Raw genomic sequence first — 13,333 nt, 5'->3', positions numbered from 1 at the left:
ACCCCTAGCAAGGTCATCACCTTCACTAACAGCTAACCGCTCCCAAGGTAGGTTGGTTTAAAACTTCATCTTTATATGCCTGTACAATTGCCGTGCACACTTCTGGAATCAGCTCTGATATTGTGGAGATACCACATCTGAATTCATATGCCAGTGACCTGTAGTTGCCCCCAGTGGCCAGATGTCTCAAGGTGATTGCCAGCTTGAGGCCAGCTGACAGAGGATGCCTGTAATTAGTCTGCTGCTTCTGGATGACTGGTGCCACTCTTTCCAGGATATCATCAAACACCTCAGGGTTTAATCTTATGAAGTTTCTGAAGACACCAGGGTCTTCTTATATGAGTTTTGTGTCCAAGAGGCTAGCGTAATGACCATATTGCTGTCTTCTTTCTTCAGTTAGCCATGGCCTGGTCCAGCAGCGTCTGATACATGGTTTTCTACCTCTTGCTGGTATATCAACCTCTCCTTGTCTTTGCTGTTCTTCCTCCCTCTCATCTGCCTCAAGGAATAGAATATAGTTATACAACAGAGAGACAAACGTCAGGTCTTGTTCGGATAGATCATGCTCTGATACATCTGGAACCTCTGGATCCTGTTGTTCTGCCATCGTGTTCTGGAGTCAAAGATGCAATGATTTTGTGTATCTGCTGCATCTTTATATAGGCTCTGAATCAAAAGCGAGATAAAAATCGGTAATCTCGACATTTTCCAATACGTAACAGAGCGTAAAAATGCACAACAAAGCTTGATTGTCGTATCAGAGCCTGATTTAAAGCGTCATCATCGCATCAAAGCGAAATGAAGCGTAATAAAGCTTATCAAAGCGTGATTTCAAGCGTAACAAAGCCTGATCAAAGCGGGATCAAAGCGGAATCAAAGCGTGAGGAATCGTAACAAGTCGGGAAATAGTTTGTCCTCAAAGCGTCAACCAATTCGTATGAGAGCGTATCAGAGCTTACCAGAGCGTAATAGATCGAGATATTTTTGAAAAAGTGAACAAAAATGACGGCGCTTTACTCGCCGATTCAAAGCGCGGCATTCGCCGTTGGTGTGAACTAGGCAATACTAAGTGTGATTTATCGTTCGATAATTGAGTGTATAACTTTCAAAGTTGGACCAGTTCTTAGCAGACAGACGATTGTGCATACTTAGCGCGCTTTATTGTTGGATTATCGAGTATTTAATTTTCAAAATCAGACCAGTGCTTAGCAGACAGACGGGCGTACATACTTAACTTGCGCTTTGTAGTTTGATTATTTAGTGTACCATTTTCAAAAGGGGACGAGTGCTGAGCAGACAGGCGGCAGTACAGACTTAGTGTGATTTATTATTAAGATATGTTTTCACTGTTTTTGCATTCAAAGTTATTTAGAATAATGATACTCTGATTTTGAAGTAATACTCGTTTCACATATCATAGTGTCAAGGTCGTTTTAGTGATCCTGAGACCTCCAACCCACGAACCAAAAGTCTCAAACAGCGAGTCAGTGGCAGCAATATTGTCCAATGTTGTCCATGGGTAACAGAAGTTTAAGGAGGTAAGAACATCTTTACTTAACTAAACTTTTTATAAGTATGTAGTGAAATCAACGCAAAATGAAATCGCACGTGAATAATTATTAAAAACAGACAGATAGTGTGTTGAATAAAATATTAGACACTACAGATGATAACATTTAAATACAAAAGCATATTTTAATGCAACTTTATAAACATATACTAGACTTTGAAATAAAACAGTTGTTTGAAAAAATAATCCACCCTTTTGTAGGTTTATTGTGCTCTTTGTGTATTCTTCACATGTGCAGATCAGTGCGTTCAGAAGTCGGTACTGCTCCTTGGGTACTTGACTAGACTGTCAATAATATACGTAATAACAAACGAAAATTGATTTTTTGCTTAAACATCTCTTAGTGTAAAGTCAATGAGATTAAACATTCTAATTTCAGAATAATTTTACATTTTGTTTGTTTTTCAGACTGCGAGTAGGCTTAAGCACAATGAAAGGGGGTAAACACAGAAAATTCTGCTCGCCTGAAGTCTGCTGTCCACAATGCTCTGGTGATGGTCAGCATTGAAGGACCAGACAATGAGGCAGTGGACTTAGTTATTTTATAATATAAAATATGACTTTAGTATAATAAATTGAGGAAAAGTAAATAAACAATAAAATAAATTTTAATGCTTTCATAGCTCTAAATTAGTGTGTATTTTATATAGGAACATGTAGAAAAAAGTGGTTAAATAGCTCCTAAGTATAGTGTTTTGTGATTAAGAAAATGTAGAGAAAAAAAGAAAGCTTAATGGGCAACCTTTTGAATCAACCCCCATTCCGCCATGTCTTGCCGCTGTGCTTGACCAAAATCCTGGGGAAATGCTTGCATACATGACTTCTGTATATACAATTATTTAGAATGATGATATTTCTGACTTTCAAGAAATACTGTATTTCACATATCATCCATGTAGGCCTACATGACTTTTGTATATCAATCTGTATTTATGATTTAAATGAAATTTCATACCTACCATAGTTAATTTTTGTTAATCATTCACATTTGTAAGTGTTGTTTGTAAAAATCTCCTCTACGCTTCTACTCTTTATTTACAGCCAATGCAAAACTGAAATGCATTTTATGTTAAGTATACTCTCAAATACAAGCATTTAAATATCATTAGTATCGCAAAAAAATTGTTTTTAGTACATTTTCCCTATCTCTTTAATTCCTGAACATACATCTGCTATATGTGTACCTGTAGACACGATAGATTTTTGTCCCCTACCGGTTTCACCGGAGGGGACTTATGGTTTTCGCTCTGTGTGTCCGTCTGTCCGTAGGTCCGTCAGTCTGTCACACTTTTCTGGATCCTGCGATAACTTTAAAAGTTCTAAATATTTTTTCATGAAACTTGAAACATGGATAGATGGCAATATGGACATTATGCACGTCATTTCATTTTGTTCGTTTGTAAAAAATTCTGGTTGCTATGGCAACAAAACCAAAAAATAAAAATAAAAACGATTCTGACAATGGTGGAATTTCTGACAATGGTGGAGCCGGTAGGGGACCTAGTCCATATAAACGGACTCTCAGAGCCTTTGATAATTTTTTCTATGGCGGCTATGGCAGTCCATATGTACCCCTTCATAAACATGGGTGCAGTTCAGCGCAGCGAATCCGTGCGCTTCACTAAACAGACGTCGTTCGAGACAAATTGAGGAAAATAATGAATAAACTTCATAAACATGTTAAATTTACCTGAATGGCAACCTACGGATGTTATCCTTTGCATGCACCCTTTAAAAACACGACGATGTTTCAACACACTTTTCTCGCTGACATGTTTATGTTTAAATTTGAAACAGTGTATTCTGTATCGAATACCACATCGTTATCGACTTTATAGGCTGGAGCAGATAACCCGACGTGCAAAATATTGGTGTGCTGCGACCTAACCAAAAGTGGGTCAATTATCCAATATGGCGGATACAGCGTACAAAATAAAACCTAAGTCAATAAAATCAATCATTTCTTGCTTTAATGGTACCATTTAGATAAGTTTGTGGTTTAGATAGGTAAACTTTAATAAGTTCTTGCAGTTTCAGTGTTCCTTAACCCTTGCATTGTTGATAACATTTTGCACCCATGGACAAGAGTGAGCGCATTGCAACTCTCAGCCTAAGCTGATAGTTGAATTATTGCAACTAGTAGGGGACCATATTGCTTGACAATAGTCTTGTTGTCAATAAATTTTCAAGAGTAAAGTTGAAGAATATTTCAATTTATTTTTGATTGATCAATTTAATTGAATTTGACAACAGTTGTTGCCTAAGCTGTAAAGAATATTTTAATATACATATCTTTACTTTTTCTTCTTGATTTTCATAATATACACTGGGACATAGAAATAGTTATAAGTTAAAAATAACCATATTGAGTAAGTTCAATCAGGCATTACTATACTTAAAGCTAAGAAATATTAAATATCACGCCCATTTAATTGATATATATATTGTATAAACCTTTCTTGGAAATATATAAGTACATAATTTTGCTATTTCAAGAGCTTGCTTCAATGTTGTAATATGTTCTTTTTATGCAGTCAGCATGCTGATTTTTAGACGAAAATAAATGCCAGACAGATGAATTTATATGTTTATTTCTATATTGATACCACTGTATAGCAATTGATGTTCCCTGCAAAGGGCTGAAAAAAAAGGGTTTAGGCATCAAGCAACTGTCAGAGATAATCAGGTACCTGCTGTGGCTAATGGTTATTTCATTGGTCTGCGGTCATTAAATTACATGCAACAAAATGTGTGAACAGCGACAAGCACAGGAATTTGGGGCCTTACTCTAAACTGATACACCCGTACCCGGCCAACGAAAGTCTCTATGAAAACACCTGCCTAACCACGCTTTTAGAGTAGGAGTTTCGATAATTAAGATGCCATTTTACTTAATATTGACATAACTATGAAAACAATTATTCTTTTTTAATAAGCCGACAACGACCAATAAAGCATTTCGGTATGCTTAAAAAGTACCCGGGTACTTTAAAGTAGTACCCGAGCCGACAAAAACCAATCGATCGATATTAATTGATCTGGAAAAGTAAAACTACTTTCAGCGATGACCTCTCCTTTAACAGTTAATAGCGCATTACGCGTTGCATCAGCCAACTATCTGTACCAGGGTGCACAATCAACGGAGTTCTCAGGGGTTAACACACTGGCTGGACAGATTGAAAACAAAAGTAAAGACCTTTATTTTTGCATATCTCAAGTTATCGAAATATATTTGCAAGAATCTTTAGTGTATTACCGACAGTTTTTTCTTGCAGTTTATGTCGATATTTTAAGATTTAAGAATACATTATTGAATACGTCTGAAATCGGTGCCAATTTTTCAACATCTATACGTTTCATATAGTGCATTCAGAAGCATTGTACCTCTGACATATAAGAGGGAGAGGCTGATATCAGGTACAGTTGGATGTCGAGAGTTCAATGCTCAATCGTCTGTCTGTTCCAGACCTCGTTGATAGTTCTTAACTGATGGTAAGTACATCGGGTATAAAATCGGATAGGTCTTGAAAAGATTTTTGACTCTCAACAGATAGCGGCGATTTCTCCTGCAGTGTCATCCGCCAGGTCATTGTATTATGTAAGAGTTATCGTAGTGTATGTTGTTGCCTTTCGCTTCATAGTTATGAAGACATAGTCGTGATACGCTGTATCTGACAATACAGTGTTAATTGGTACACTTGCCATCACATCAATTTTCGAGATCATCCAGACGCTTATTAAGTGTAAATGACAGACGCTTAATGTTAGTGTTTTAATGAATTTCTCTTTTGTGACTGTAGCGCCGTTAAATGTCGCATCGACGTTATATGTCGCAGGCTACGAGATTTGTCGCAACGTTGACGATAAATGTCGCAAGGAACGATAAATGTCGCAAATCCTACTGACGATATATGTCGCAACTTTAACGATAAATGTTGCAAAAATTTCAACTGCCGATATATGTCGCAACATTAACGATAAATGTCGCACACCTTTGTAAGTCATGTTAAAAACGAAAACTTGAAGTAAAATGACTAACACTTTAAGGTAAGATTTAGATTACCCGACGGGGTTCTATGAGCCGACTTCCACTAGGATGGTCAGTTTTTAGTAAGTATTGTCCGAAATGGTCAATTGTGGTCAGTATTTTCCATAATTGTCAGTTGCGGTCAGTATTGTCCGAAATGGTCAGTTGTGGTCAATATTGACCCAATCAATTCTTATAATTCTTGGCTCGAGTAGCCAGTTGTTGATTTCCCTGTGCTTAATGGACTGCTGTTATCAAGATTGGCCAAATGTTGTAAGATATAATAAAACTGTAACATTATTACAGCAACACAAATTACGATAAAATTGTATTGAATATTGTATGTCATCACCGCCAGCGCTCAGGTTATCACCGCCAGCGTTAAGGTCATCACCGCCAGCGCTCAGGTCATCACCGCCAGCGCTCAGATCATCACCGCCATCGCTCAGGTCATCACCGCTGACGTTCAGGTCATCATCGCTCGTAGGTGGATCAGTTTCCCACGTTACTTGTGCTGATGTGTCTACAATTCTTTCTATTACATGTCTATTATAACCAAGGGCAACGTTATGCTCACCGGCGCCCTCTGGGTAATGTCCAAGTATTATTAGAGGGTAACGGCTTGACAGACATGAACTCCCATCCGGACTTATCAATATAGTGGCACTATTCCTGGTCGACACTATTAAAATCTGCATATTATACAGCTGCGACATCGCTTGCAATGTTATTTGGTCACCGTATTCATATTCTGTAGACATCCGCGACAAATAATTTCATGGTTGCTCAAGTATTGAGTTCCACCAGTTTGCTCCACAAATCCTATTACCAAGTACCAAGTTGCCTCAAACAAGTTTCTTCGTCGTGTCTAAGCGTTTCTTCCGACCTATGTATTCCGTACTGGCGTAGGTGATATGAAACAGCTCCAAACTGACAGTTTCCGTTCCCAATAGGATCCATTACAACGGGCAATCTGAATTCCGATCTCAAGTTTTCAAGCAGAGACGATTTTGTTGTAGATATGCAATACTGTTTTCGATGTAACCGTTTCTTGTTGGATGCACCAGTTGATGTACACGTATATTGTGCGAGGTTGCTTACGTGGTACCATTTTTCTTCCGAACGGGTAGATTGTCCTGCTCGAGCAGATTCGGGGACACGATATTTAATTTTGTGCATGTTTGTTTTCATAGATCGCTTCTGTATCACCCCATCTACTGCCCATATTCTCCTATTTAATAAACCTTTTTTCTTATAGCGTAACAGCACTGAGTCTCCAATATTATAAATCGGGTGTTTTGTTTGCCTTCTCTTGAGCTCTGTCGTTTCGCCTATTACACTGTAGTGTTGCGACTTTTGCGCCATCTCTTAGTTTGTTTATTAGCAGTTTGCGATATAGCTTTGAATTGTCATTATAAGGATCCCTTCCATTGTAAACTTCATGCGGTGACTTCCATGCTAGACATTCTTTTGGGTCATTGTTAAGTATACGTTGATACTCTGGTAGCTGTTTTGCCCAGTTTATACCAAAGCTATTCGCATGCGTCAAATCGTATGCAATCTTTTGCTTCAATGTTTTTATGCATCCTTTCAACTTTACCCTGACTTTGAGAGTGATAAGGGCGACTTTTGATATTCTTTATATTGAGAACTTTCAACAACCGTTTTACTTCCCCATCGAATTCACGTCCTCTATCATGCTGAATTATTTTTGGTTTACCAAATTCTGCAAATATGCGACTCAAATGTTTAGTGATTACATCGGCTGATTTGCTAGGTATAGCTCGTAACCGCACAAACCGACTAAATATATCCATTACGCTTAGAATGAATTTACACTTTTCTTTATTGTATATAATTGCATGTCTCTGCATATCGACGAGATCGATTTGAAGTATATCGTGCACAGAACTGCTGCACACATGCTTTAGAGAGGCAATGTTCGAAAACTTTGCATTTCCCTTCTGATAATCCGGCAGTTAAGAAATAACTTGCTTTATCTTTGCCTCTGAAACTCCAGTATATCTTCGTTATAACAGATGATATAACCTTCTCACACCAATGCCTTTACTTTTATGTTAATTATGAGTTATAACTTTGCTGCATTTTGATTCACACAAAAGTTCTTTTCCCTTATAGTACAGTCGATTATTTTCAATCGAATAAAACTCTTTGTTTCTGTGAAATCTTCGTAGTGTAGATCGTTCTAAGGGTGTCCTTTCTGCAACCGGTACATGATAGGTCCCTTCCGATACCGCTTCGAACATGATCCTATACTCTGTATCGGACATTAACCCGCACGTTCTCCAGCCCTTTGCTAGCGCCATCATAATCTGCAACAGCAAACATATCAACCTGAAATAAAGCATTAATATTATGTTAGTTAACAGCAATAAACTAAAACTCTGTTAACGGTTCTATTATCTTATTGCTTTAACTAATAATTATGTTTTATCAACGTTAAACTGTTGTAATATTTTTAGAATACTTTTTTTTCGAAAAATCGCACAATACGGGAATTTGAATCTTTATTATAAGACCTTGATCAACAAGCAATAGAGCTCACTGTTTACCAAGCTTGACATAAAGTACACTGCTGACATTATTCCAATTAAAACGTTATGGTTACGACGTCATTTCCCCTGACCTGCACCGGCCGATTATATGAGACCTCAATTGTGCGTTCCCTGATTCCATAGCAAGGGAAACGTATTTTCCCCATGCGATCGCACATGTAATAAGCATTTGGGTAATACGATGGATGGACAAAGTGTCAAGTAAATTCGTCAAGTACTTTGATAATTATTGAAACACTCTAGATGCTTTGGGGCTAAACCTCGTACCCCCTTATCTCAACATTTTACAGTATTGTTTAAATTAATGTATCGCGAGACAAGCGCACTGAGTTAAAGGGCGAATACTCTTATGATTTTGTCGGAGCAGAAGTCAAAATCTGCCTCCGGGGTGAATACTATTGATTGTTTCCATTGGCTTATTTAATACGGAGCGCGTGATAACGAATTGCGACGGCACGAGGGCCAATCTCCAGGCAGAGTTGTCGTTCCTTGCTCTCACATACAACTCTGCGAAAGGCTCAGTCCTCCATTTTGTCTATAAAATAGATAAAACCGAACAAATGCATCCAACGTATATTTGATTGAATATTTAAGATCGCGTGCATTAAATTAAGAATTATGACTTTAATGTACGATAAATCGTGCAAAACTTGCGAGTTTTAATGCAACTCTTTGGAACTAATTTATTGCCCATTTACGCAGATGGAATCATTCCACGCACTTCACAAATGTAAACAATTGAACATATTTTTTTTTTGAGTGACGTTAGGAATTGCTTCGACGTGTGTATGTATGTTGGTTTCTTAACATAAAAAATAAAAGATATCATGGTATGAGACGGTTTTCTTTAATGCAGTGAATGCAATGTAACCGTCGTGCAAGAGATTGTTTAGTATTCTGTAACCTCAATGATGAACGCATGTAATGATCATGACATAAATGAGACGCTTTTATAACAATAGTCCGTTCTGAGCCCAACACAGAGGTGAATGTAATGTAACCGTCGTGCAAGAGATTGCACGTGGGCTTCATTAAATTAGCCAATGAAAAAACTCGAAGTATTCAGTCCGGTGGCAGCATTATACTTCTGCTCCGACAAATTCATTTAGAGTAGTCGCCCTTTAACGCTCGCGATACGTTAATTGGCGACGTCGACGGCTTTTGATTTGACGTCATAGATTTTGCAAAATTTCCGCTAGAAAATTGAATAATTACAATATATGCATTCATTTATTAAAATATATTTCGCCATAGAAAAGTTATATTTCACCGTGGAGAAGGGAGGCGATGCAAAGACGTTCCTTTTCTGAATTTAAGATTTCTAATTTTCGCATATAAATTTTATTAAAGTATGTTGAATCCAAATAGGAAATAGATAATAAAATCGGTCCTGGTCTCGATGCTTTAAGGAAAATACTAGTTGCGACAATAATACGTTTTTCTTATACATATACTTTTCATGTTAAATTTTATAATAATAGTTAAACCATTTAGTAAATAAACAGTATTTATGTACCAATTTGAATATTTCGTTAAAAGACTATTGGCAAAGTCTTTATGATACAAGAAAATGAACAACCAATAATATTGCACCCGTGTTCTACGTTTTGAAGGAATTTAATGTTCGCCTCCGACAACAACAAGTAATTGTAAGCGTCATGTTTTTTCATAATCGCCATTCAAAATTAAAATATCTTTTTTAACATTAAAAAAAGTCAAAATGCACCAACAAATTTCATGCAAATCACATTTACTTTATGTATATGACTTTGCAAAGCTTTTTATGAAATCAAGGTATATAAAGGTATGTTATAGTTACCATGGTTTAATCACACGAGCAATCGTGGTATATTCATGCCCACCTAAAATCAAACATAAACAATAATTACCTAAAAATCAGCATCGCTGTCTTCATGGTTCTTTCTCTAGTAAGCGTGCCAAAATGAAATCCCAGATAATTCAACTGTTGGATAAGAATACTTCATCCAATTAAATTTTATAATCGCGAATCGTGTTTGCATCTTGTAGAAACATGTCTAAACTAAATGTCAACCAGATGGACGATCTCATTTTGCTGCCATTTATTTAAGTTAATTGATTTGTCTGTTAAAATGATTGTTAGCAATAAGACTTTCGTACTGTGGCTGTCATCTGAACAACTGTAAATTTGTGATATCATTTTTGTGACATCAAAGCAGGTGCGGATCCAGGGTTTTCGAATACGGGGAGGGGCGTAGGTCAAGTTTTACATAGGGCGGGTACTTAAACGAAAAATTGTTAACCCTAAAACGTTTGATAGTAGTTTGTGCTATCTAATTCCATCGCCGAAGGCATTTTTTTTTTTGGTTAAGCAACCTTTGGCATTCGATTTTAAGGCCCAAATAGGCACATTTTGATTTAAAAAAATCTTGGCTGATTTAAGGGGGGGGGGGCGCACGCCGCTTCCGCCCTTCTTGAACCGCCCTTGCAAAGATCCGAAAACGTTCAGCGGAGCACAAAAACGAAATATTTGTTTGACAACTATGAAGATTTGAATATAATCTGATGAAATTAACATATTCAATAAATGCCATAAATATATTCCGATTTCTATGAAGAATTGTCGTTTGTATCTTATTTTTGTCAATGACAACAGTAATGTATGTGTCGTTAAAGAGACTTTTGTCAGCTACTGAACTTATCTTATCGCCGTACAAAAATATTGAATTGACACAGACCTTAGTGCAAGCCTTTCTTCATATTTAGGTTGGAAAATCGTACAGCTTGTTCAGTTTACTGGTAATTACGACCGACACGGAGTCCTTGTCATTTGAGACTGATTACTGACGTTGTGTGTAAAGCCGTTCACACAGTAAAGTTAGCTGTAATCGGCGATGATTTGATTATGGGTTTAGTATCTAATGCATTACGCAGTTGCACCCGCACGACCAACCGTTTCAGAAGAGAACCGCTATTTCCTGACAGTTTTCATAGAAAGGCATTGTCCTTTGCCGGCCCCACAATGAGCCAAAGAGCTGAGCAGGTACCGGTGCGATTGACGATTCTACCCAAGAATATTCGTCTTTTATCGCTTATTCAAAGATGGCAAAGTTGTCAGTCTCCAGCAGATAAACCGAGGGATTCACATTTTGTTTTACCCAGACGGTTCCTGTAAGACTGACCTTATATAACCAAACTTGTCGAAACGGCCTCAAACCCAAAGAAAACTTACGGGTACCTCGTTTTTCCGATTTCCGATAAATTCAAAACAAGGATTTTTTTTTCATTTTGAATAAAACTTAACGTTTTTGGTCGAAAATGAATAAATATGACCGCTTCGGTCGATCTTCACCGCAGCTGACATTTATGGACAATACTGACCACAACTGACCATTTCGGACAATACTTACTAAAAACTGAGCATTCTGGTGGAAATCGACTTAAAGAACCCCGTCGGGTAATCTAGATCTAACCTTTAAGTTTTAGTCATTTTTACTTCACCATTTCATTTTTAACATGACTTACAAAGGTGTGCGACATTTGTCGTTAATGTTGCGACATATATCGGCAGTTGAAATTTTTGCGACATTTATCGTTAAAGTTGCGATATATATCGTCAGTAGGATTTGCGACATATATCGGTCCTTGCGACATTTATCGTCAACGTTGCGACAAATCTCGTAGCCTGCGACATATAACGGCGATGCGACATTTAACGGCGCTACAGTGACTCATCCAAGAATTATATATTCATTTCTTCCACACTAGTTCACCAAAGGTTTTGATTAAATCATGTTTATTTAGGGTTAACAAGAATATTATAATATTTATATTATTTTATTTTATTTTATTTAGGGTTGTATTTGTACTCTTACATGCCGATTTTCTGTTTTGTATTTTTTCTTTTCATAGATCACTGCAACACACTTCATCTTCACATTCGCTGAAACCGAATATCTCTACACAAACAACTAAATATCAAACGAACATAAGTGTTCTATACCGATGTTTGGGTCAGAGTCGTGTTGACACCATGTAAGTTCTAAGGTAACAGGTAACACATTAGTACCAAAGCGCGGGTCAACAGCGCAGTTTTTATGAAAACCTAATCCGTGAGTAAAAAGTCTTGGTCGTGTAATGATTTTTAAAACCTTTTCATCAATTATCTTATTGTGTATTTTATAATGTGTATGTGGTATTAATAAACACATCTGTTGTTAAGGGAAATGAAATTCCATTTGCAGTGTAATAGGTATTCGCTATCCGATAAAATTTTCATTAAATGATTCTATTTTATATTAACTAGTTTGCATAATACACTGTCATCATTCGCTATACTTTTTCTGAAAGTGTAAAAAGGGGGCCTGATGTAATTTTGTCTCAGTTGTCTCTATAACCCCCATAAGATGCTAAACAATGCACACACATCTCGACTTTCACGTTGAGACATATTTTCATAAATTCTCAACATTCGCTTGTCCGTTTGTTTCGACGTGTCAAAACGTGTAAATATTATTTGTTTATTAAGTTATTGCCACTTGTCAGTTGTTGTTTTTTTGTCACATCTTACTGTTTCAGTGTAATTTGCATTTCATTTATGATGCAACTTACAAGTTGATCTGTAGACGTTTTATGTTGAACAACTATCATTGATGTCTTGTTTTTTACGGGTTTCTTTATAACATCTTGAACAGATTTGAAACTTGTATTCATTTGATGACATAGAAGAAACATATGCTGGTCTTTGCCGTGCTCTTTCATCTTTCTCATGTTGTCGTGATATGTTTTTATTTGGCTTTTAATAAATCTTACTGTACCTTGCTTTTCCTGACTTATTCAGTCCTACCAAGTTACTCCCAGAAAGGCTAGATTTCAGCAGAACTAGTCAGTGTTATAAAGCATACTCCCCTGTCAGGCTGACCACAGCCTGCTTGGCGAAAATAAATAAACCCTGGTGTTATCTGTGGCCAAATCTAAATCTGCTGGACATGTTTCAGAGGGTTATCAGACCAGTGTAATTAGCAGTTATGCCAAATATTAATTGCAAAAAAATATATAAATAAATAAATAAATGGATATGTATTAAACGGGTAAGCTTGAAATTTGTTAGTAAAATAATTTATTTTATGTTCACCTTTGTTAGATTTTAAATTTGACATGTAACAAGCACCGAACATGTAT

The 13,333-nt window shown here is 36.8% G+C and overlaps 1 long non-coding RNA gene across 3 annotated transcripts in view; it reads left to right on the top strand.

The window, feature by feature from the left end:
• LOC127880212 (uncharacterized) overlaps window positions 1-2,533 on the top strand; it is a 31,691-nt gene extending 29,158 nt beyond the window's left edge. For all 3 annotated transcript variants that reach the window (XR_008049464.1, XR_008049462.1, XR_008049463.1), the window contains exons 2-3: window positions 1,438-1,538; window positions 1,979-2,533. This is a non-coding gene — a long non-coding RNA (uncharacterized LOC127880212). The remainder of the gene's footprint in view (window positions 1-1,437; window positions 1,539-1,978) is intronic.
• Window positions 2,534-13,333: the final 10,800 nt, after the last annotated feature.

The sequence above is a fragment of the Dreissena polymorpha genome, chromosome 4 (genome assembly GCF_020536995.1).
Source record: "Dreissena polymorpha isolate Duluth1 chromosome 4, UMN_Dpol_1.0, whole genome shotgun sequence".
Classification (NCBI taxonomy): Eukaryota; Metazoa; Mollusca; class Bivalvia; order Myida; family Dreissenidae; genus Dreissena; species Dreissena polymorpha.
Note: the sequence above shows the minus strand (reverse complement) of the source record. Positions and strands in the feature narration are given on the sequence as shown.